At 40.6% G+C, this 24,145-nt stretch overlaps 1 protein-coding gene across 3 annotated transcripts in view; it reads right to left on the bottom strand.

Moving 5' to 3' along the window:
* Positions 1-18,057, bottom strand: part of taok3a (TAO kinase 3a) — a 154,863-nt gene extending 136,806 nt beyond the window's left edge. For 2 of the 3 annotated variants that reach the window (XM_078554017.1, XM_078554018.1), the window contains exons 1-2: positions 17,764-18,057; positions 121-174 (exon numbers count right to left, since the gene is read on the bottom strand). The gene's annotated coding sequence lies outside the window, so the exon portion shown is untranslated. The remainder of the gene's footprint in view (positions 1-120; positions 175-17,763) is intronic. The other variant, XM_078554019.1, reaches the window with a different exon arrangement.
* Positions 18,058-24,145: the final 6,088 nt, after the last annotated feature.

The raw sequence follows: 24,145 nt of genomic DNA, 5'->3' as shown, positions 1-24,145 counted from the left end.
TTCCCCTCGCTTCTCCTTTGATTTTTCTGCTCTCAATCCAATTATTTCTCTATTTTTGTTTCTGTAACTGATTTGACATTTAATTCATTAACTTCAATTTATCCTCCTTTGCAGGCTTACCACAGTCCCTTTGTTCCACAAGTTCCAGATGACCTGTTGCTGTGCAGTTATCAGCTCAAACTTCCCACAGCTGTGGGCAAAAAATTTTTAAACATAAAACTTGCAATTATAAGTCTAACTGACAGGTGTACACTGCAAGATGCTGTGCAAAATATGGCCCATTTATGTGCAGACTCTCAAATTTATACTTAAAGATCAAGAAATTGTAGGTGATGTAGGGTGACCATAAAAATAATGTTTAACTATTAAACTAATTACCAAAGTAATTAGCCAGCACAAGTCCATTTGGAACTTTAATAATTTAAGTAGAATTTAATTACAACATACTAATTAGATATTTGGATACAAAACAAATGTCAGGCCTTGGAGCAACCAGGTATAGAATCTTGCCCTTCAATTTTCTCTTCTCTCCAAAAGTTATTAGCCTAAATTTTGCAGTTCGTGATGAAGTAACATTACTTGCCACAGACTTTCAAGAAAGCTGCCCAGCAAGGTCTAGCAAGCTCCATGGCGTGGACTGCTGATTTTGTTTTGAACAGGTAAGGACAGCAGATTTCCTTCGACAATGGTTTCATGGTCATCATTAAGACTTTTAATTCCAGATTTTTATTAAATATTCCACCATCTGACGTGGCGGGATTCAAACCCAGGTTCCCAGGCCCTGGGTCTCTGGATTACTAATCCAGTGACAATACCACTATGCCATTGACTCCTTCTGCCAACAGGAATAATTTCTCTCTATCTCCTCTCTATAGGGCAGTCATTATTTCAATCACCTCTATCAAAATTCCTCCTAACCATCTCCTCCAAGGAGATCAGCCCCAGCTTCTCCAATCTACCCACATAACTGAAGTCCCTCATCCCTAGAACTATTCTCAATTTTTTCTGCACCCTCCCAGAAGCATTCACATCCTTCCTAAATTGCAACACCCAGAATTGGACACAATACACTAGTTGAGACAAACCAGTCTTTTATAAAGGTGTATTATAACTTCCTTGCTTTTGTACTCTATCCCTGTATTTATAAAACCCAGGATCCCGTGTGCTTTTTATCCCCTTTTTCAACCAGCCCTACTATCTTCTATGATTTGAGTACATTTACCCCACCCCTCCCGCCAGATCTCTGTTCCTGCACCCTCTTTAGAATTATATCCTTTATTTTATATTGCCTCTCCTCTTTCTTCCTACCAAAATTTATCAATTTGTACAACTCTGCAGCAAATTTCATCTGCCATGTGTCTGCTCATTCAACTAGCCTGTCCCCTTGAAGTCTATCACTATCCTCCTTACAATTTTGTGCCATCTGCAAATTTTGAAATGGTGTCCTGCAATTAATGCATCAAAAAAAGTGGTCCTCACAGACCCTTGGGGAACCCCACCGCACTCCTTCCTCCAATCCAAAAAGCAATCCATTAACCATTACAGTTTCCTGTCACTTGGTTCAACTTTGTATCTATGCTGCCACTGCCCATTTTTATTTCATGGGCTTCAATTTTGTTGGCAAGCCAGTCACATGGCTCTATATCAAACACCTTTTAGACATCCATGTGCACATCATCAATGGTCTCTATTACCTCAAAAAAAAACTCAATCAATCTGATTTGCCTCTAACATATCCATACTGGCTTTCCTTAATTAATCCATATTTGTCTAAGTGACTTCATTTTTTCAGGGACGATCGCTTCCGAAAGCTTTCCAACCACTGAGGTCATACTGATGGCCTGTAGTTGCTGGCTTTATCTTTGCACCCTTTTTGAACAAATCAGTAACATTTGCAGTTCTCTGGCACCACCCCTGTATCTAAGGAGGACGAGAAGATTGTTGCCAGTCCCTTCACAATTTCTTGCCCAACTTCCCTCAGCATCCTTGGATACATACCTTCCGGTCCTGCTGACAAAGTAAAGCCAGCCTTCCATCCGGTCCTGCTGACCAAGTAAAGCCAGCCTTTCTAACTCCCATTCTATCAATTGTTAGCCCTTACAGTGCCTCAACTACCTCCTCTTTCACTATGACTTCAGCAGCATCTTCTTTCTTGGTAGAGACAGATTCAAAGTACTCATTTAGCACCTCAGTCGTGCACTCTGCCTGTAGTGTACATCTCCTTTTGGATCCTTATTCAGCTCCACCTCTCTGCTCACTACCCGATTTACTATTTATATGTCTATGGAAGATTTTTGGATTCCCTTTTATTTAGCTGTCAGTCTCTTGCATTCTCACCTTATCTTTCTTATTTCCTTTTTCATTCCCCCTCTGAACATTTTATATTCAGCCTGGCTCTCCTTTGTTATAAAGCTGACATCTGTCATACGCACATTTTTTCTGCTTAAACTTACTCTCTCTCTTTCATCACCCAGGAAGCTTTGGTTTTGCTTGTCCTACCTTTCTCTCTTGTGGGAATATACCTTGACACTACCCAAGCCGTCTCCTCTTTAAAAGTAGCCCATTATTCTGTTACAGAACATTAATAACAAAAATGCAAGGGGTATACATATCAAGGATTAACAGGCTGTATCTCTTCTCTTAAGAGAAGGATGAAATAAGAGGTCTTTAAAATTATGAAAGGCTTTGACAGAGTACACACAGAATATTTCCACTTACGGGAAAGAGCATAACTAGAGGTCATCAATATTAGTCAAAAAATCAAATAGGACATTCGGAAGAAACTTCTTTACACTTTTGGTGAGAACGTGGAACTCGCTGCCACAGAGTGGTTGAAACGAATAGTAACGATGCATTTAAGGAGCGACTAGATAAACATACGAGCGAGAAGGGAACAGAGGATTATGCTGATAGAGTTACATTAGGACTGGAGGCTTGAGCGGAGCATAAACACCAGCATGAACTGGTTGGGCACAGTAACCTGATTCTGAACTGTATCCTGACTAATCCTATGTAATCAGCCAGAATTCCCCAGAACTCACATGAAGCTGGAAACCAACAGATATAGTTGAGAGCAGTGAGAATTCCAACATTTTAGGATCAGGGCAAGGGAAGGTTTGTTATATGATGCACTAGAAATTTATTCTTAAGTTTTAGCCTATACTAGCCAGAAAATGTACTCAAAAGGAACCATTGGTCTGTGTGGCAAAATACTTTTTTTAAAAAAAGGGTTTGCATACTACAAAAATTTTTGGTCTCTTCACGATCACCAAATTTTTTATTTTTAGATAAAACACTAAATTGGAGTACTATATTTAACCATTTTAGTGCCACTTAGAAAGTTAATTCAATGCTAAATGGTATCCTGTAAGCAAAAGAGAAATAAAGGTGTGATTAAGAATGAGACAAGAAGAATAAGAGTTAAACATTCTATTTTTAAAGCCCCCAAATATGGAAGAATGTAATTCCACATTCATAAAAAGTTAACTTCTCTGACACTGAAAATTTAGTTGTAATAAAATTTATCACACCATTACGAATTTACTTCAACAGAATGCAAAAGCCCTAAGTTTATCTGATGAGATTAGTAGGTAAATATCGTGCAAGTACCACATGTCGAGTCTATCAGCAAGATACTGTCATATCAGAGCTTCTGGAGAGCAGAGCAACTCAAACTGAAACTGTCACTTCTGCGTTTAACTGCGCATGTGCTGTCACTGGAAGTTGCTGTCAGGCTTAATCTTCAATAACGATGAACACGGATACCTCACTTATTTTTAAACCACAAACTCTGGCCCATTATAATTTTAATTAAGATTTTCAGTACTGACAGTCAATTGGATCTTTCCATGCAAAGATAACTAGATTCCTGAAGGAAAGTGGAATTCGCCACTATAGCTGTTTAGTCCAATCAGAAAGCCAATTTAGACTTTGGCACTTTGTTTTAATAATTGTTCCACATTTACTGTGTGCGTGCATTATAGAAACGTTTCATCCAAAATAGACACCAGTTACAAGAACTTGTGCTTCCTTGTAAAACAATTTCAAAAACCCCATAGCCATTGTTCAATTTTTGATTTTCTGATAAACTGTACTTTCACAATCCAAATGATCAGAGGAGAACATGATTAAGTTTAGCTGCAACAACCATTGTCATGGGCAAAGTGTCTTCTGTTACACAATGCCCAGACCTATTAAGATCAATCACTTCATTGAGATACCCAAGTCACCTTCATCCCAGAACCATATCCCAATAACAATCCCAGAAAAAGACAAAGGAAAGCCATGGAAGTCCTCTTAACTAAAAGCTGAATGGTCCTCAAAAGATTCAGTACAACCTGGAACTGGCATCCTTAGTGTTTGTTATTTAGCAGTCTTGAGACACATTTTAGCACTATACAACTTATATTTATATAGTGCCTTTAACAAAGCGTCACAAGGCACTTCATGGGAGGATTACAAACTTATGACACCGTGCCACAAGATATGAGGTCAAATGACTAAAAATTCGGTCAAAGGGAAATGTTTTAAGTGGTGTATTAAAGGAGGAAAGCAAGGTAGAGAGGCAGAGAAGTGCAAGGAGGGAATTCCAGTGCTCAAGGCCTGGGCAACTGAAGACACGGACACAAGTGGTGGAACAATTACATTTAGGAATGCACAAGAGGCCAAAATAAAAGCAGCACAGATATCTTAGCAGGCTATGAAGCTCAACAAGATTAAGAGATAGGGAGGGGTCAGGGCATAGAGGGGCTTAAACAAGGATGAAAATTTTAAAATCAAGAAGTTGCTTGACCAAGAGCCAATGTACGCCAGCGAGCAGAGGGGTGATAGGGGAACGGGCCTAGCTACAAGTTAAGACACAGACAGCAGAGCTTTGGATGACCTCAAGTTTATAGGTGGAACGTGGGAGACCAGCCAGAAGTAGTTTGGAATAATCTTGCCTAGAGGTAATGAAGGCATGGATGAGGGCATGGAGGATCAGCAGCAGATGAGCTGAGATAGGAGTGAAGTCGATCAATGTTAGAGAGGTATAAACAGAAGGTCTCAGAGCTGCACAAATATGAGAAGGTCAGGAGCTCAACTCAGGATCGTATGTGACACTAAGTTTGGAAATAGAGTGACTTAATCTCAGACTGTTATCAGGGAGAGGGGTGGAGTCAATAGGTTAGAGAACAGAGTTTGCAGCAGGGACTAAAAATAATGGCTTCAGTTTTCCCAATATTTAATTAGAGGAAATAACTGCTCATCCAGTACTGGATGTCAGGTAAGCAGTCTGATAATTTAGCAACAGTGGCAAGGTCGAGAGAGTTGATGGTGAGGTTGAGCTGGGTGTCATCAGCGTTGCTCTGATCCTGAACCAGATCCCCAAATTTATGTTACGATCTGGCTAAGGACCAGTGACAAAGTTGAGATCCCTGTTATTTGCTAAGAGAATAAAGCCAAAAGATTCCAGGGTTTTTGAACAAAAAAAACTTTCACCACGCAAAGTCAGAATAGCAAAGCAATTTACAATATCTTGTTAATTCAGAATTAACTTGAAGTAAATTTGGAAGAACAGGCGAACTGTAGTTGAACACACCGTACTGCACAATAAATGGCAGATGTGACCAAGATAGATCCCACGGGTTTCTAAGCAACCCACTCAGGTGTCAATGTTCACTGCGAGTTACACAATCTCATTGAAATTCTAGTCTTCCTCACTCTTTCCTTTCAAAGATCTAGCCTCGGAACTAAAAGTTCCGAAAGTCACTCCGACTCGGACTGCCTCAACTACTGCTCACTTCCCAGGGTTTTAATTTCATCTCCTGAGACCACACTCCCCTGGATTCCCAAGTCTGCCCTCCACGCCGACACAACTCAAGCTCTTCAGACACAGTGAGCAGAACGCCTTTGCTCCAAAAGGGTTACCTTTACCCCAGTGGCCCATAGCACAGAATCATTGACTTTCTGCTGCTTTTTCAGGTCTCCGGGGCTTCTGCCGAGCTCTCTCTACCTTTAGCTGCATAGAGCTTCTTATCCTGCTCCTGACACACACTCTGACTAAAATTGATTGACCCTCGAACTGATCTGGGTGCCCTATCAAAGCACATGTCTTGCCCTTGTTACTAGGCAGAATCAAAATGTAACAAGTATTGGAACAACCTGTGCCCTGAACGCTACAATCTCCACAGGTGATAGCTTACAAAGCACACAGGGACAATAAACTAATTTCATGACAGCGTACATGTGAAAACTACCTTAGATCATGATGTCTAAGTCGACCCAGGTTATAAGATAGCCCAGCTTTTCAATAGCAAAAATCATGTTTAGCCCCATAATTGGCATAAGTCAACCCTCCTTTTCTGCTAAGAAATGCTATACTTGCATGAAGAGTTGACCTCAATTTGTCACCTCAAATCAGCACATGGGGTCAAGCAGGCAATGCCAACCATATTGAAAAATTTTGGAGTTTAAGACATGCCCACGCAGAACAGGCCACAGGTGGCAAACAACAAACAGAAATAGGTCCTCCTGTTTAAAAAAAAACAAAGCTGGTTTCAAGCTAAAAGCTGTAACATTTGCCAACTCATCAAAAAACCATGCTGCAGCAAGGGAATTTGATGTTATTGAAAAACTGGTGCAAGAATGGAAGGAGGAGGAATCCATCCTGAAGATGATGCCCAAGACCAATGTGCCATAAGAACAGGGATCAGCCACCGACAATCTTGAGATGCACGTATCAGGATGGGTCCTTGAAAATCATCAGATGTGTGTGTATATATGCACTTAAGTGGGCCAAATCAAACCGAGAGTCCAGTAAAGATTTCAGAGCAACAGCTAGCTGGTGTAGCCATTTTATTGAATGAAAATGTCTAATGTTGTGGCAGAATGCCAGGATTTCTCAGGGACTACCAAAAGTCCCTGATGCCAAAATTATCAGTTTCCAGTGATTCATCAAATAGCAGCAAAAACACGAGTGCTCATTGTGTCACATTGGCAACATGGATGGCAACATGGGTGAAATACCCATGAATTTCGATATGCCCAGCAACCAAACGGTGGAGTTGGGTTCGAAAGTAGTTCCAATAAAACCATAGGACAGAAGACAAGATTCATGGTGGTACTAACCAGCATGGCTGACGGAACAAAATTAAAGCCTATGGTAATTTTCAAACGTAAAACCATGCCAAAAATCAAGTTCCCTACAGGAGTTTTTGGTGCATGCCCATGACAACAGTTGGGTGGATGAGGATGGAGTGTAGTTTTGGATTGAATTGGAATAGGCCTACACAAAGGACACAGTTTATTAGTATGGGACATGTTCAGCTCCCAAGTAACACGAGAGCAATAGGCACCTGTGAAGAAATGACACCTGTTACACCAGGGGGTCTAACGTCCATAATTCAACCTTTGGATGTGTGCCTCAACAAGCCATTCAAGGATCATGTTCATGCCGAATGAAATAGATGGATGGCTCATGATAAAAAAAACCTTCAGAGTGAAAATATGCATGCTGCCCCACTTGATGTTGTGTATGGTTTCATCGTCAAATCATGAGATGTGATTCAATGCAAAAATTGTCATTGGATCATTCAAAAAAAAATGTGGAATATCCAATACAATAGATGAAGGGGAAGATGATTTGTGAAGGAATAATTTTGAAACTAAAACCATTTAATCAGATCCAGAGAGAGATCCTTACCATGATGCCATAGCCAAAGTGACTCAGAACAAATTTGACGGTCTCTTTGAATCAGGTGTCGAAGAAAATGAATTTAACAGTTTTTAAAAATGTTTTGATTATGAATAAAAGTATCCTTGTAGAATTAATTCATTCAATAAAATGTCTCAAATCGATTTGAATCACCAGTGTTTTTTTCCCCACATTTCAAAATGGCTACCATCTACAGCAATACCGGCAGTTCACATTTTATGCTTGGCATATAAGTCAACCCCCTTTTTGGAAGGATTTTGTGAAGCTTCAAAGATTAACTTATACACCGCAATCTATGGTAAAGCCATGTCTTCAGACATTGTTGCCAAGGGGCAGCTTCCAGATGAGAAATAGGAGGGGGCCAAGGATTAATCCATGGGGGAAATCACCAGAGGTAAAGGCGTGGAGTAGGAACGGAAGCCATTGAAAATTATTCTCTGGCTACAATTTAGATAGATAAGATTGGAACCAGGTGACAGCAGCCACAGCAGCTGGATGACAGTGGAGAGGTATTGAAGAAGGATGGTGTGGTCAACTGTGTCAAAGGCTGCAGACAGGTCAAAAAGGGCGAGGAGGGAAAGTTTATCTTTGCCAGAGTCACATAGGGTGTTACCTGTGACTTTGATCAAAGCGGTTTCAGTCATGTGTTATCTACCTGTTTTGTTCCATAACCCTCAATACCCTAACAAAAATCTGGCAATCTCAGTTTTGAAATTTCCAATTGACCCAGTCTCAACATCTTTGGGAGATAGAGTTCCAGATTTCCACTTTGTGAGAAAAAATACTCCCTCACACCATTCCTAAATGGTCTAGCTCTAATTTTAAGGTAATGGCCCCTTGTTATGGACTCCCAAACCAGAGGATATATTTTCTCTCCATCTACACTATCAAATCATTTAATCATCTCAATTGTCACTCCAACATCTGCTATATTCAACGGAGGAGAAGCATAACCTATCACTCAAACTGATCTTGTACAACAAAGTAACCTGAAAATAGCACATCTTCATTCAGGAGGAGGGGAGGAAAAGCAAATTGGATTTGAAGTATATATTGAATTCTCCTGAAAACAAATTTCTTTTTCATCAATATGGACAAGGAACCTCTTGAGTTTAGCATTGGAATTCAATCATACGATTTAACTGAATTCAGAAACTACCATAGCTTCACTTTTAGCTTGCCATTCAAGCCACTTGAATTACCAGAATGCAACGCAACCACATATACAATATTCAATTTTTCTGTAATTAGTCCATTTTTTAAAAAAATTAACAGAATATAACAATACACTGACCACCAATTAGAAGAAATTGAAGCCTGTCTTAAAGTGTGTGGCATGGACTAACTTTGCAGTTACATGTGAAACAAAGCAGGATTGTCCAGACACCAGAGATGCCAAAAGATTTCAAAACTAGAGCCCACCTAATTCATTAGTTTGGATCATAGGAACAGGAGTAGGCCATTTAGGCTCTTGGGCCTGCTCTGCCATTCAATTAGACCATAGCTGATCTGCACCTCAAAACCATTATCCTGCTTTACACCATATTCCTGGATGCCCTTATCTAAAACAAAAATCTAATTGTCTTAAAAGCTATAGTTGTCATACAGCCATTTGGGGTAGAAGAGTGTTCAAAATTTCTACTTTTAAAAAACTGCTTCCTGATTTCACTCCTGAATCACCTAGCTCTAAATTTTAGGATTATATCACCTTGTTCTTGATTCACCTTACAGAGTAAATAGTTGCTCCATACACACTCCAACTAATTAATTTAACATTTTAAATACTGCAATCAGATCACCCCTCAATCTTCTATACTTAAGGAAATACAAGCCAAGTTTATGCAACCTGCCTCAAGTAATTTATCTGGATTTTCAAAATGCCTTCGATGAGATGCCCTGTAATAGACTAGTGAATAAGGTCAGAGAATGTGGAATCAGGGGACTAGTGGCAGAATGGATTGCTAGCTGGCTTCAAGACAGAAAGCAGAGATTGGAAATAAAGGGTAGTTACTCAGAGTGGTAAAAGATGGGAAAATGGTGTTCCACAAGGATCAGCCACTACGGTTCACAATTCACATCAACGATTTGGACTTTGGAATCCAGAACGCAATTTCAAAAAACTCGTGGATGACACCAAATTAATTCATACTGAGGAAGACTGCAACAAATTACAGCAGGACATTAATCAAATTGCACAATGGGAAGGTAATTGGCAAATAAAGTTCAACACATAAATGTGACGTAGTACATTTTGGTGGAAAGAATAGGGACGTCACTTATGTGGAGGAGGGAAACAAAAATGGATCTCAGTACAAATACACCGATTGCTATAAGTTGCACCACAGGTTGGCAAGGCCATTAAAAAAGAACAAACCAAGTACTTGGCTTTATTTCTAGAGGGACAGAATTGAAAAGTAAGAAAGTTATGCTAAACCTGTATCAAACCTTGGTTGGGTCACATGCTGTGCAGTCCAGTTGCCACATTATATAAAGGATCTAGAGGCAGTGGAAGGTGCAGTTTATTTACAAGATTGACACCTTAAATGCATGAATATACGCATTTAAGGAATAACAGGCTGTCTCTCTTTTCTCTTAAGAAAAAAAAGGAATGCTGAGAGTGATCTAATAGAGGTCATAAATTATGATAGGTTTTGATAGAGAGAGATAGAGAGAGAATGTTCCTTCTTGTAGGGAAGAGCATAATTAGAGGCCATCAATATAAAATAGTTACCAAGAAATCCAACAGGGAATTCAGAGGAAACAACTTTACCCAAAGAGTGGTGAGAATGTGGAACTCGCGACCATAGGGAGCAGTTGAAGTAAATAGTATAGATGCATTTAAGCGGAAGCCAGACAAGCATATCAGGGAAAAGGGAATCAATGACAGATTTAGATGAGAAAAAAATGAGGAGGTTCAAATAGAGCATAAATGCCGACATGGACTGGATGGGCCAAATGGCCTGTTTCTGTGCCATATATTCTACGTAATCATAATCTAACCCTTCTAGTTCCAGTATTATTCCAGTGAAATGGTGCTGCTAACTTTTTATGGCCTACAGCTCCTGAGGGACAGTGCCCAAAACTGAACAAAGTACCCTAGATGGGTTCTGACCAAGGGTCTATACAACTAAAGCACAACTTCCTCCCCATTGTTTTTCAGCCCCTTTAACATAAAGACCAACATTCCATTAGCCTTTTTAAGTCTTCCTCACTTACAAAAGCTAAAAAAATACTATTTAGCTGAAGTAGGATGTTTCAAAACTTCAGAATCAACGTTACTATTGATTCAGTACCAACAAATCTTCACATTCTAATGTGTAGTTGGAAATAATGAAGTCAAACTTAAACAATTCTTCGTAAGATACAACGTATGCTTTTTATTAAAGCCATAATAATCACATTCTCTTTCAACCATAAGTTGGAGTATTGCAATAGGCCATCATTCATTCTCTGATGCAAACAGATTTTGCCAAAAAGCTGAATTTGAAAATGTCTAGAATAACCAGGATTCAATTGGACATTTTAAAAATTCAGCCACTTCAGCAAAACCATCTGAGTCAGAATGTCTGTATTTTACGGATATTCTAGATCAGAATCTGTGTAAAGATATTTCACAAATCCATAATTCGCAAATTTCCAAACTTGATCAATACTGAGGAAAGTTGCAACAAATTATAGCAGGACATTCATAAAATTGCAGAATGGAAAGATAATTGGCAAATGAAGTTCAACACAAAAAATCTGCTTGTAGTAGAAACTGTCATGCTTTTCTCACCAACTTAAATAATAAGCACAACTTTATTGATTTACTGAAATATAGGTCAAAGAAACAAACTTAAAAGGTACAATCTCAACTTTTCCAAAATGGCTTTAACTTTTTTTTTCCATTCATGGGATGTGAGCATCTCTGGCTAGGCCAGCATTTATTGCCCATTCCTAATTGCCCTCGAGAAGGTGGTGGTGAGCTGCCTTCTTGAACCGCTGCAGTCCATGTGGTATCAGTACTCCCATAGTGCTGTTAGGGAGAGAGTCCCAGGATTTCGTCCCAGCGACAGTGAAGGGATGGCGATATATTTCCAAGTCAGGATGGTGAGTGGCTTAGAGGGGAACTTCTAGGTGATGGTGTTCCTACGTGTCTGCTGTCCTTCTAAATGATAGCAGTCGTGGGTTTGAAAGGTCTAAGGAGCCTTGAGTTCTTGCAGTGCATCTTAGGTGGTACACATTGCTGCCACTGAGAGTCAGTGGTGGAGGGAGTGAATGTTTGTATATGGGGTGCCAATCAAGCAGGCTACTTCCCCCTGAATGGTGTAAAACTTTTTGAGCGTTATTGGAACTGCCCTCATCCAGGCAAGTGGAGAGAATTCCATCACACTCCTGACTTATGGAAATGTGATGGAATAAACTAACATTTAACTGAATAGACAAGCACAAGAGTAAGAAAATAAACAAAACATAATTCTTTCTAAATAGTCAGGAAAAAAAGAGCTTGCATGTTCATTGTCTGGCATAAGTGGCACAACACAACACTGGGCCCTTTGATTCATGCATGTTATTTAAACAAGTAAAACATTCCCATTGCACCTTTCCACCGTCTCCCCCTCTCATTTGGCTACTTGCCTATTCCTCCACTTGCACGACTTCGCTCTGTATTGAAGTTATAATTCTTGGCTTCGCTTTTCAAAATTGGTTTGACCACACGAGCCAGATTGTGCTAAATTTTCTTTGTATGCATGCTTACATACCTGTGCTTATGAAAATACCTAGAGAAATCATACCAAGGGCAACAATAACAAAGCAGAAAAAAATTGGAAAAAAAATAGCAAGTAGACGAACCTAATCAGAGAGTCTGAACTATTTACGATCAAGATCAGCTAATTTGTCATAAAAATCCAAATCTATTAAGAAATAAGTAATTTTACTAAAAGGCAGGCATTATTTACAAAAGTCAGGGCTGTTTTAAAAGAAAAATCAGATTCAGAGTATACAAACACTGAACAAACTTGAAGGACAACATCTGCTGAGTAATCCCTAGGTAAAACAGAGTTAAAAAAACAAGTCGCTTTCAGAAACTATTATTGCTCTCATTTCGGCAAATAAAAATAAATGAAGTCTGTACTTCATCACTGCCAATAAGAAAGATTCACCAGTTTGAGTCAGCTCCATAGCCATTTGAAAAATGTGAGATCCACAACACCCAGTAAGTAAACACTGTCTAATATTTTTACTCAGTGTTTCATCACCAGGAAATGAATCGCTGATGCAACAGGTACAATTACCAATGGGATTTGAGAGTTGAAGAATGTTTGAAACAAGAAACAAACTTTTTTAAAAAAAACTTAGAAGTACAATACTATTATAAATAAACTTGACAGCGCACAGCCCACTCAATAAAGTTTTTTTTTTAATTATCTATGGACTGGGAAACTTCTGTCTGAGCCAGCCACTATGTTCTGGAAACACTATTATAGTGAAAGTTCTCAAAACATCAGGAATAACCTTGTCAGTTATATCACATCTTTAACTTATATGTTACACTTTGCTCATATTTAAGCTGAGCTCCCAGATTCGGCTGCATAACAGTGATTGCACGCCAAGGTAATTAATTTTATGTGAAGCATTGAGGCATTAAATGTAACACAAGATAAACAAAAGTTTCCTCTTTCCTAAATTATCTTTACCCCCAAAAAACTTACCTAACTTGGGCACCTTCTTTCATTGACTTTCATCATCTGAAACAGGAACTGGTGAAAAAAAATTTTAATTGGCTAAAAACCAACTTTAAAATTTTTTGATGATATAGATGCAACAAGTTCAGCCTTGGATGCAAGTGTCTCAAACAGGTAAGACTGGTAGATATGAAGAAACTGATTCCACTGGCGTAAGGATCAAGAACCAGGGGACAATGACTTAAGGTGAAGAGCAAAAGAACCAGAAGTGACATAAAGAAATGTATTTTTTTTTAAACACAAAAAGCTGTTAGGATCTGGAATGCACTGCTAGAGTGTGGTGGATGCAGATTCAATTGTGGCTTTCAAAAGGGAATTAGATAATTACCTAAATAGAAAAAAATTACAAGGGGCTACAGGGAAAAAGGTAGAAGAGTACGACTAACTGAGTTGCTCCAGCAGAGAGCCAGTACAGGCACAATACCAGAAGAGCCTTCTGTGCTGTGCCTATTTTAAGATGATGTTGGACACAGTTGGAAGAGAAGCCAAGCACCAGTTTTCACTGCATATTATTTGGCAGGCTACTCAAGCAGTGGCATTTCAAGGACCACCCCACCCACCAAATGAAGCTTAATGTCAGTCTAAGATGAATGTACCTTGGTAAGAGAAACAACAGTAGGAATCATACTCTGAATGGAGTAGGCTTGATGCTGTGGAAGAGCGGAGATTTGGGGATACAGGTTCACAGGATATTCAAGGCAGAATGTCAAGTTGATATGACTAAAATAGTTAGCACAATTCTAATTTTTATTTCAAGAAGCATAGAATATATCATGATATAATTATTCGCCTAAAACACTTAACATCTGTATTTCTGCAAGTGCACATACTAAACCTATTTCCAAATTCACATTTGTAAAGTATGGAGATAAGCTACAAGCATCTCTAGTAAATCAGCATGCATAGCACAACCTTTCAATTAATGTAGAAGAATGAAGCAGCACTGCACATGATGTAAACCAAACAGCCAACTAAATCTGGACAATACAGATCCCAATTACATTGATTCTTCAATTTTCATGTCAAAAGACTTTCAGCCGCAAAATGCTCGAACCTCAGTTAACTGAACTGAATGCAGTACTGAGGCTCAACGCTACAGAAAAACTGGTGAGACTACTATACAAATGCACTAGGATAGCATGAGAAACAAATATCAGAGATTTAAAATTGAGGATTTAATTTGTTAAAACAATACAGAATATGGGGCAATGCATCTGAAGTGTCTAAAATCATGAAGGATGAGCCAGGGTATAGGTAAGCAGACTATTTCCAGTAGTTCAGGAGTCACAGATACAAGATTAACTTTAAGATTTAAAACAGAAGACAATAGAACCATCTTACAAAGTTGTGATGCCTTGGAATAGGATTAGGGGCTGGTAAAAACAATATAAACATTCAAGATTAGATTGGATAGGTTGAAGAAAAAAAGGGAGAAAGGGATATGGAGAAAGGTAGGTAGATGTGATTAGAACTATTTGCTCATGTTGATGATAAAAGTAAACAAAGGTTTGTTGAATCAAATGGTCTGTTTGTGTTGCAATTTCTATCCATTCCTATTTTTAAAAAAAAACAGTAAATCAATTGAAGCAGGTAAAACATGAGTCTGAAATGACTATCGTTCACATCAAAAGATCTGATCGCACATCTGTACCTCTCATAATTGCCATCAAGATTAGGAATTCATGATACACATGGCACACATTAATGCAAGCTTAACCCTATATACTAGATCATGATTTTGGAATACCTAATAAGTATTGTTTTCTGAGTACTTTCTTCTTTCCATATATCTCCAAGTGATATCAATATCTCTGTGGGGAATGGTGTCTCTAAAGCAAAGGTTCCCAAACTGTGTATCACAACCCCTGCTGGGGTTGCAGAGGTCACATTTGCAGTTGTGAGCTTCCCCTTCCTAGAGGCAGCAATGCTAACTGTGGAAAGGAGACTGCCCAGTGTGAACGCTCTGGCTGGACAGCCCTGGACTTACAGGATCGATGCTGCCAAACTGCAAAGGGCACAGGGTGAGCCCAAGGCTTCCTTTAACATCAGAAACCCATTTTTAGCACAGTGAGCCTAGGATATCTGCGTACCAATTTGGCACAGGCCAACAAGTGCAACTCAATCACTGACAATGCCGGCAAAAGGTAGTCAGGCCACTGATCCAGTAATGGCTTCAAACCTTATTGTATTTCTGGTCCTGTCTGCCTGTTGTACAGGCTCCTTACCCAGGCTGGCAACTCTGCTCCGCACATAGGAACATACATACGAATGAGGAGTAGGGAACTCAGCCCTTCTAGCTTGCTTCACCATTCAATAAGATCGTGGCTAATGTGATTTCAACCTCAATTCCACATTCCTGCCTACCCCCGAAAAAAAAAGGGGAGGGTGGTGGGAAGGAGAGAGGCGCCAGTGTGAGAGTAAGAGGGAAGCTGAGAAGAGAGGCTGTCAAATGAGGTGGAGAGGGGCAGGGGAGGGTTTGGAAAAATAGGTTGGTGTGTGTGGCTGGGTGGGGTGAATGGGGTTAGGAAGAGGGATGTGCATCTGTACGTATGGTGTGTGGAGGCAGTGGGGGGGATTTGGGAGGAGGGGCACATGTGTGCACAGTGGGGGGAAGAGGGGCTGATTACAACATGTGGATGGGGAGGCAGGGAAGGAGAAGAAGGGTTTCAGAGTCTATCACCAAGGAATACGGAGAGCTTGGCAGAAACCTACATGAGTACATAAAATAGCATTTTTATGCAGTACTTTAAAACAGATGTTCATGATGTATATGTTGATCTAAAATATGCAAACTTTAAAAATTACATACCAATGTTACTATGCTGCTTTATTGCTGTTTTGATTTTGTTGGTATCTGGGGTCACCTTGGAAAATTGTTTGGGAAGCACTGCTCTAAAGGCACTTGTAATCACAAATAATTATGCTCGTAAAATGTAACTATGTGGATCCACTTAACATTGTGTGCCAGGATGTGTCCCCAAAAGCAGTTTCAATTTGGATGTTATGATACAGATAAAATGTACAATAAAACCAATGTAACGTTCCATTTGAAGGTACTCTCCCATCACATGACATTGTATAGCAACTTGACAGCACGACAAATTATAATTTATTTAATTCTCCCAAATGGCACAAATAAACCTATAAATTATAAACCTGTTGCAAATTATTGCAGAAAAAAGTTCAAGTTTATTGTGCAGTTGAATAAACAATCTTCCTACTGAATGGCATTTAAAAAGGTGTCACATTGAACAGCTAAGCTGCTGCGCTCCATTACCCCTGGCGGAAGTAGTGACCTACTGAAAACTTCCCGTAGCAAGACTGATGGCAATTAGAAATACTGGGCATCTAAACTGGAAAAGTTCCCCCCAAATCAGCGCAGTCCAGTGCGATGCTAAACTAAAATAAAATAAAACTAAGAGAGATGTACGTTGTCTTGCTTATGAGCACCGGATGGCTGAGCAAAGAGAATATCGGCAAACGGAGAGCTGCCCTACCTTCTCCCCCGCCCCCGGATTTTATTTCACCCACAGCCTGGGGCATCCAATGCCGCTGGGCGCAGATCCAGGGAGGATCTAGCCAAAGTTATCTGGGATGGATGGAGGGTTATCACCTGGCCCGCAAATATTAACGTGGGGAGGGAGCTTGTTGATTCTGAGAGTTTAACAGCACCGCCTGCCACCTCCACCACATCAACACACAGAGACGCACATACAATTGATTTACTGTAAACAACAATAAAACCTCCGCCAGGTCACTGGAGAACACATGGAGTTTGCATCCTCCAACAGCTCTTGGTGCACGGACCCCGCCCGGTAAAAGTAAAAGGCCGGGGAGGGGAGTCGTCAGTCCCGTGGGCTGCAACCGGAGAGAAATCGAAACCGGGGGGAAGTTTCGTGTAAAGGAAACTTGCATCTCTCTCCCCAACCCCCCGGGTAATATCCATTCACCAAGAGCCCCTCCCCCCTCACACGGGTCAACACTCACCCTCTACCCCCACCCCCGAGAGGGAGCAAGAAGAGGCTGCACCTCCCAGAGCAGAACAGGGCAGGGCAGGGCTCTGACATTCAGCGTCCTGAATCGACACCGACCTCTTGGTCGCAGCCCCCTCTCCGCTACCGAGAGCTGCTTCCCCCCCTTCCCCATCCCCTCAAAAAACACCAACTCCCCGGTGTAAAGGGTGAGAAGAGGTGCGATCAGGGAGTTGTCCCCCCTCCCCAATCCCCTCTCCTCTCTTGTGTTCAGGCACAGGCCGTCCGTTTCTCCCGGGCTGACACGGGGTTAAGGCTGCCGGTTACTCCCCCCACCCCCGCACCGCACCGCACTCTTCTCGGTTTTACTCGCCTCGCTTTCTCTCCCGCAGACGGAGCGCAGCTCGACTTCCTGGTGAAGGCCAAACGGCGCAGGCGGAAACGCATCTAGCCCCGCTCCTCCTCTCGGTGGCTGACAGACTGACTGACTGACTGACAGCAGCTTCCTCCCGCTTCGCTCTGTATTGACACCGAGATCCCGGCGCCAGCTGCTATCGCTCGCGCTCACTCGCCAACCGCTCCCAGCCGCGAGCCCAACCGACACTTTCTCGCCACCACCAATATGGCCGCGCCAACGCGCCGCCTCCTCCGCCCTCCCGCCAAAGAAACCCCAGGCGTGCTGCAAGATAACACTCCCTCCCCGTCCTCGTCCCGCTCAGACAGTCTGCCGGCTGACCTGTCTGCAGAATACTGTTTGGATGGAGCACTCATATCATTTCACAGAGTTGGAATGCAGTGAAAGACTGCTGATTTCGGGAAAAAAAATAGAAAATTGAAAGAGAAAAAGTATATATTTTTCCGGAATGTTGTCCGTTTGTTATTATTTAAATGGATATACCACCCCATTTTTAAAAAATCTCAAACCAAGGTGGGTGAAAGGAGCTAAGACAGGTCAGCCATAATCGAATTGAATAGTAGAATAGTCTTGATGGATTGAATGGCCTACTCCTGTTGACATATTCCTTCGGCAAAGTTTAATTTCAAACTCCAATAACTCTACATAAAGAAATTTCAAATGCATCATTATTTATTAACCCTTATTTTCTATGTCCCTATGTTCAAAATCCAAAATTTATTTTCATTGCTTTACCAACCAATTCTTGGACAAATTTCTATAAAACAATCAATAATTCAGGAATGAGGACCGAATTCCAAAAGCCTTATTACACCTGCATCTTTTAAAAGGAATATATTTTTGAAGATGGACCTATACAGCACAAGGAGACATGATTTTAATCAACTTAAGGGGCTTAAATCAGTGATCACGTTAGAGATTATCAGAGCAACTTAAAATCAGAATACCTTACATACATACGTTCCAGAGGAAATGTTGGCAACATTGAAAGTCACATTTCCTCATTTTATTTTCTCTAAAGGGGGGATGTATGTTATTTTGTGAACTGAACAATGGGGAAAAATTGTAATGGTATATTGCAAAGCAGTAGTATATTGCGATACAGAAGTGGTGAAATAGTGTTTTGTGACATAATTACTTTTTCAAAATGTATTGCTTCAATGCATTGTATGTTTAAGATAAAATAAACAGCTATGATACAGGGGTGTGTCTGAAAAACCAACTTCCCTTTTTTCTTTAAAGATGCTGACTGGAATTTCTGTCTATATCCAACATTCTCTGTTTTTGGTTCAAATTGTTAGAATAGCAAATAAAAAAGTGTTGACTTTGATGTAATTTAATTAATGACAAGCTTAAAGTAAATTAACAATGGCACTCCACATTTCTGACATCTTCAGTGTTGTACTGAAATGTCCTCCAAACAAAAATGCTCTTCCAGGATTAAATCACTTTAAACAACAGAGATTCTGCAGAAGTCCTGCAGACAAATTGTTCACAGTTGAAGTACTCCCTCTTCCAAAGGCACAACCAAGAAAAGGAAATGTCACTGATGTGACAACAGCAGCAATAGTTTAAAAACTAAAATGAAATCAACCTGTTGAAACAAAGAATTTTTTTAATTTAAAATTTTAAAATTATCAGAAGCCTCTCAAAGTGTGTTTGATAACTGTGGCTTCTAATTGGTAATATTTTCAGTTTGAATAAAACTTAACACTGTAGTTACTTATATTATAACCATAGAAGTTTACATTGCACAAGGAGGCCATTTGGCTCGTAAAGTCTGTACTGGCTCGGTAATACAGTAATCCAAAACCAATCTCATTGCCCTACTCTTTTCCCTTGGCCCTTTGCTTTAAACATTTATCTAATTTTCCTTAAAAATTAATAATGGGCTCAGCTATTAACCATAGGTTGCATAGACTAGGCTTGTGTTCTCTTCAGAATAGAAGATTAAGGAGTAATCTAATTGAGGTGTTTAGGATGATTAAAGAATTGATCAAAGAAATGGAGAGAAATTATTTCCTCTCGTGATGGTGTCCAGGAATAATGTCAGGAGGCTCTTCTTCGCACAAAGGATAATGGAAATCTCAAAGTGTCTACTCCAAAGAGCTGTTAAATTGTAAATTTCAAAACTGAGATTGATAGATTTTTGTTGGGCAAAGGTATTAAGGAATATGAAACGAAGGTGGGTAAAAGGAGTTAAGTCATAGAGGTCTACAGCACAGAAAAAGGCCCTTCGGTCCATTGAGTCTGCACCAGTCAAACAAGTACCCAACTGTTCTAATCCCATTTTCCAGCACTAGGCCCATAGCCTTGTATGCCATGGCATTGCAAGTGCACATCCAAATGCTTCTTAAATGCTATGAGGGTTTCTGCCTCTATCACCCTTTCAGGCAGTGAGTTCCAGATTCCCACCACCCTCTGGGTGAAAAAATTATTTCTCAAATCCCCTCTAAACCTCCTGCCCCTTACCTTAAATCTATGCTTCATGGTTATTCATCCCCCCACCAAGGGGAAAAGCTCCTTACTGTCTACCCTATCTATGCCCCTCATAATTTTATACACCTCAATCATGTCCCCCCTCAATCTCCTCTGCTCCAGATACAGGTCAGGTATGATCTAATTGAATCGTAGAATAATATCGATGGGTTAAATGGCCTATTCCTGTTGCCATATCCCTTAGGCAAAGTCTTAATTTCATATTCCAATAATACTCTACATAAAGAAATTTCAAATGCATCATCATTTATTAATCCTTGTTCTCCATGTCCCAATTTTCAAAATCCAAAATGTTCTTGTATTTTCACGGCTTTATCCACCTACTCTTGTATGGTCAGTGAATCATTGGAGCAAAATTAGTCTTCAGTACGAAAATAAGTGACTCCTAATGAAGTCTTTTAAGCTCTCTTTGTTGTTTGCAGAACACCCTACTGTTATGTGGTCAATAAATTCCAAGATTGTGCTCCCGAGGCCACTTCCAAATTATTTGTGTGTGTATATATATATATATATATATATAAATATATATATAGAACAGAGATGTATAGAAGCACTGTCCCTGGAATACACTACTTGGAACTTTCATTGGTCCAAGCATCGCCAATTAAACCCAAACTTCTGTTTCCTACCCTTTAATGCTATAGTTTATCTCCTGGTTGGGAAGCTGCTGTTCTAATGCACAGCAAGGAGATAAACAAACTTCTGGTACTATTCTGTGACCAGCTGATCTCAACTGGGGAAGCAATAGGATTTCTACAACCAGCCTCCATGTCTTGCAAGTAGGAAGGGGCAGTGAGCCAGATTCCCCCCTTCTCTTCATTGTGTTGTGACTCCTGCTGGAAGTGCTTGTGCATAGTTGTCAGGTGAGGACAGAGGGGCTCTCCATGCAGTGAAACAGATATCAGCTCTCAACGTCCAAGATCATAACTGAGTAATAACTACTTGGAAGAGAATTGTATCCTTATTATTCCTGAAGGAGAGGAGGTGAAGGGCAACAACTGGCAAAGACAAAAGGTAATCTTTTGCTTTTCCTGATCACAAAGATTCAGTCTTCATACTTTTCAGTTTTGATGCTTCTCACAGACCTTAAGGTTTTTAGGCCATGGGCATTAATTGGCATCTACCCCATAACAAATGATGATAAAAGAGTACAGTATTTGAGTGGCCTGTGGCAAATTGCACTGCTGCACTACCTCACGGAACAGAGTGACAGTGTTGCACTTATGATTTCTTAAGTTCGTAACGTGGATATATGCGTGAAGGAGTTAAATCAGAGGGTAAACATCTCTTCAGAAGGAGCAAAGAAAAGAAATTTAGAGATCATTCATAACTGAATCACATGCACATCACCTAAATATTGCTGACAAAATGGCTGAAATTACCAAAGGATCCTAATTGTATAGGAATCTTTGTCAGAAGTGTATGGACACTGACTGTAAATAGGATCTGCTCATGCAGCTATGATTTTATTTCCAACCCTCCACCCTCGCAATTAAACAGCCTGCAAACATTCTTACATGAAGAGTGATTACTTGAATGGTGTACTGGAGGGCACCAGTACCCGCCAAAGTGCGCCACAACATGGAGTTAATGCCTTCAGGAGAGAAGGGGAGGGGAGAAAATTGAAAAGCGAGAAGTGGAAGAAATAAATGAGATAGAAAACTGGGAGACTTATGATTTTCCAATGATTACATTTTAGATGTGAGATATTTTTTGCACTGGATCATACTTGCCAACTATTACAGATCCTTGTTCAGGATAATCTCAGTTTTAACTCTTGTTCTGAATTCTATATTATTCCAACATAATTGGATTTGCATGAAAAATGTATTTCTTCTCAAAAGTTTCCTTCAAGAGAGTTAAACTTGGCTTTCAATGTTCTTCATATACAACATTTGCAAGGCTTTTGCCACAAAACTAGTTCCTGCATAAGAACTGTTTCCCCACCCACTCTGGAACATACTTTATCTCACTGAGTCAATTATTTTGCACTGCAACATGAAGTGATTCACAGCTCAGTGACACTGCTTGTCTACAGAATGGTATATGACTCACTGAGAGATCAGGAAACAAGCTTTGGAAAATGTGTAGGTGGATTATGACCTGCAATTGTGCTTTGGTGTTCTTTAACTAGTTATCCTATTCCCTTTATCAATTTCATTCCTAGCGATTTCCCTTCTCCCATCATCAGGCAGACTTTGAATCTACAAGTACTGTTTATTTAATTTTGAACAGTGATTACATATCGAGAATAATTAATAATCAACAGTAAGTTTACGATATATAAATAAAATCCTGTGTTCGTTTCTGGTTATATGCACAAGAGGTGCAGCCATGCGTAAAAGCCTGAATCACAACACTACAGCTTGTTCCATTGCGCTCTGTCGTTTGTTTCATTGCTTTCCTGACTTTAAGGACCCAGTAATAACACTTTCCATTTTATAAAGCTGTTATCTGATGGTTTTTGACTTTTTTATGTTGCATTACAACTAGCCATTTCCTTATCGTTCTGCCTCCTTTCCCTTGAACTAAGCCAACATTTTCTTCAGCAAAAAAAATTCTCTTGAGGCATGACCTGCCCAGTAAAGATACCATACTGCTGACTTTCAAGAGACGAACGCTATCCAATGTGGACTTTCTGAAACTGACTTTAAAAAGTGGACACTGTGCCTTCTCACAATGGTTGCCAGAAAGTCAGGTGACTTCTGTTTGTGGTTTCTGAACAGTGACAATGGATGGAAATTTTCAGTCCAGAGATTAAGGTCGGAAGTTTCCTGCCCCATTGGTGGCGGGCATCATGGCGGGCAGGGGAACAATATGGTGAGAAGGCCAAAAATCAGTTTTATGCTGTTCTGAAACCAGTTTGCGATCGTCCACCCCATCTGTCAATGATGGGCTGCGTTTCCAGCCACCAGACGTCGGGAATGTCATTTTAATATATTTGCATCTAATTATAAGCCCTGCTTGTCAGAATCATCCCCCAAAGTCAAATTTACTGCCCAAGTCAGTGTGACCTCAGAACGGGGTGCTTCACGGCTGCTTTTAAAAGGCATACACCTGGCGATCTGAACTTCAAGGGAAACTCGGAGGTGAGTGCACACAACCTTGCACAGCTCTCGTGAGCATCGCCTGTATAGCACCTCAAGGATGAGGTGCTGCGCATTCGTGGGGGCACAGGCAAGTCGCTTTTTTCCAGCTGGCTTTCAGTGCTGTGCTGCGCAAGGGCTTCAGTGCGGATCAGACCGGGGGCGGTGGCGGGAGGGGGGGGTGGGTGCAAGGCAGCACAGACAAACTGAAGGAAAGACTCAGGCGCATGCTGGGGGTGTGGGGGAAGGTGGGTTGAGGGAAGCAGCCACGCACTTGGAAAAGCTTGTCAAAAATGAACATTCTTCTGCAGCTGAGATCATCCAAGAGAAGCATCTCTTTCTTTGATCCTGCAGGAGGAGAACATCAGGAACATGGAACTTGGTGATGGCTTACAGACCAGAAAAGTAGAAGAAGCGAGTGCCGGAGGTGCCTGGCTTGGCACAGGGAGGAAAACCTCCCTCAAGATGAAGGGGTGGCAGGGCCTGCTGTGCATGCAGCTGAAGATTCACAGCAAGCCGTCACTCGTAGGTGCCTTGCTAGACCCAGGGTCTATAGACGGTGCCTGTCATTCCTGCAGATGATTGAGAAACAGTGCAGCTGAAGACTGTGCATGCCTTGGGAACTGGTCGGTCACATATGCCATTTGCTGCAGGATTTGATGCCACGGGGACGTGGAGGGCATCCACTTCCAGTGGCCATGAAATTGACTGAGGCGTTCAACTTTTATATCCATAGCTCCTTCTAGGGCTCCACA

This window comes from Cetorhinus maximus, chromosome 12, assembly GCF_964194155.1.
Source record: "Cetorhinus maximus chromosome 12, sCetMax3.hap1.1, whole genome shotgun sequence".
Classification (NCBI taxonomy): Eukaryota; Metazoa; Chordata; class Chondrichthyes; order Lamniformes; family Cetorhinidae; genus Cetorhinus; species Cetorhinus maximus.
This window is presented reverse-complemented; position numbering and strand designations above follow the sequence as displayed.